We start from the raw sequence: 2,638 nt of genomic DNA on the forward strand, positions 1-2,638 counted from the left end.
TGGTGACATCTTCTGGCTATATCCATGCAATTGGACATCATTGCTGGCCAATAATATCTGAGTCTCTTGATATTCATTTTCATCTTCAGCCCTGACTGGTGAGCGCCACACAATCCGGTATGTACTTCTTTGACAATATTTTGTGCTTTTGTTTTGCTTAAACACGGTAGCCACATCTGATCAAATGATCTTCTATAGAGGACATCGCCCACTAAGGCGTATGACATAGACCTTTTTGTGATGTGGTGTGCTACTGACTTGTCCTCTGGCAGCTTTCTAGTATGCAAATATTCTATTAGCGGCTTATGCCAATCTTCATTGTCATCAGCAACCGCGATCATCATTTCTTCTTTTTTCCAAGCTTGTGTAGATCTTCGAGGTCGATTGGAGACAAAACTTGTCTTCCTTGTACTGTGATATCAATGGAATCCTCTAGAGGACATACCAATTATTTTGCAAGTTTTGTTAAATTGTCGGCATGGGCATTATCTCCCTGAGGAATTTGGTAGAAAGTTACATTGGGAATCTGTTCCAGCAGCTTCATTGCGTATTGATAGTATTCTGCTAATCTCGGTTTCAAAATTTTGTATAGTCCGATGACTTGCTGGATGACAAGTTGAGAGTTGCCAAAGATGGCAATATCTGTTATGTCCATTGAGATTGTCAACTCCAATATGGTAATTAAGGCTTCATATTCTGCTTCATTGTTGGTACATGGCTCTATCAGGTGATAGGAAAACCTCAACATACCCTTATCTGGCGTGATAACGATCAAACCAATTCCTGCTTTTCCCGGTATAACTATGTCTGATCCTTTGTCTTTTTTGGCAGACAAAGCTCCGTTGAAGTACATCTCCCTGCGTTGTGCACCGGAGAAATTCATCTGTAATACTTGTTCATCTGGGAACTCATCATTAAGAGGGGACCCAGTTGGAAGTGGGTGTGCAGCGAGGAAGTCTGCTAAAATTTGTCCCTTGATAGCACGGAGGGAAACAAAAGTATCAAATTGCAATAAGATCATTGACCATCTTGCTAATCATCTGGAGAGTGTTGGTCAGGTCATTAAATATTACAACGGATCAACTTTTGAGATTAGGGTAATCTTATGAGAAAGCATGTAATGTCTAAGCTTTTAGGCGGCAAAAATCAAAGCTAGACAATACTTCTTGATAGGTGGATACCTTACGTCCGTCGGTATTAGATGAAGACTCAAGTAGTATAGTGCATTTTCCTTACCCTCGTCATTGACTCGGTATTAGGTGCTCTAAGAGAGTCATCTAAGGCCGCGGTATAAAGTATTAAAGGTTTCCCTGGGATAGGGGCTGCCAAAAATAGGAGGTGTTATTAAGCATTGCTTAATAGCCTCAAAAGCCCACTGGCATTTCTCTTCCTAAACAAATTTGACTTCCTTTTTAATTAATGCCGAGAAGGGTTGTCACCTACCTGAGAGATTAGAAATAAAACATCTAAGATATGCCAACTTCCCTTGAAAAGAACATAGTTACTTCAAAGTTTTGGGAGGAGGCATCTCCAAGATAGCTTTAATCTTATCCGGGTCGATCTCAATTCCCCGATGACAGATAACTAATCCTAGAAATTTCCTGAAGGTAACAACGAAGGCACATTTTAAGGGATTCATCTTAAGGTCATATCGTCGTAACCATTCAAACACAATCCTCAAATTGTACAAATGGTCTATTTTTCATCCACATAGCATTCCACTTGGTTGCGAATGAGATCATCAAAAAATTTTGTCATAGCTCGTTGATATGTCGCTCCAGCGTTCTTCAACCCAAACGACATCACTGTGTAGCAAAAAATCCCAATCGGCATTCTGAAGGATGTAAGTGTTGCATCTTCTGGAGCCATCTTGATTTAGTTGTATCCTGATGATCTATCCATAAAGGAGAAAATTGCATGTGTTGAAGCAATATCCACCATCATTTCCGGCATCGATAACAAAAATTCATCTTTTGGACATGCTTTGTTCAAATCCCTGAAGTCGACACAACCACAAATTTGTCTATTTTTCTTCTTAACAAATCCAATTTTCTTCTTAACAGATACAATATTAGCTAACCATGTGGGGTATTGCTCTTCTCTTACAAAGCTAACGTCTATTAATTTCTTCTCCTCGACTATGACTTGTTGTTCAATTCCCAGATGCATTCTTCTTGGAGCTTATTTTACCGGTCTTATTTTACTAGGGTTATATCTTTGTCCACCCTGAGTTTATGAATTGCAACCTCTCCTGACAGTCCTCACATTTCATCATAACTCTGACATTTCACTGTAACTCCAGGTGAAGTAATCTTTGAATTCTTTTAACAGTTTGATCAACTCTATAGATTCTTTATCGTTGAGTAGAGAACTTATAAATGTAGGTCAGGACTGCTCTTCCGTCCCAAGGTTAATTTCCTTCAATTCATCGATAATTGATTTGATTTCTTCCTCAAATTCTGGCGGAGCATCTTCTATTAGCTGATCAATAGAGTCATCATCCGCATCGAGGCAATCCTCTCCCGACCCATTAATAACAACCATACAAAATTCTGAATCAACGGCTAGTCCAACTGTACCAAATCTGAGACCCTCTTTCGAGTTGGGAGTTCAACTTTTAACATCCTATAATTTTTTT

The sequence above is a fragment of the Phalaenopsis equestris genome, unplaced genomic scaffold (assembly GCF_001263595.1).
Source record: "Phalaenopsis equestris unplaced genomic scaffold, ASM126359v1 Scaffold000002, whole genome shotgun sequence".
NCBI classification, from domain to species: Eukaryota; Viridiplantae; Streptophyta; class Magnoliopsida; order Asparagales; family Orchidaceae; genus Phalaenopsis; species Phalaenopsis equestris.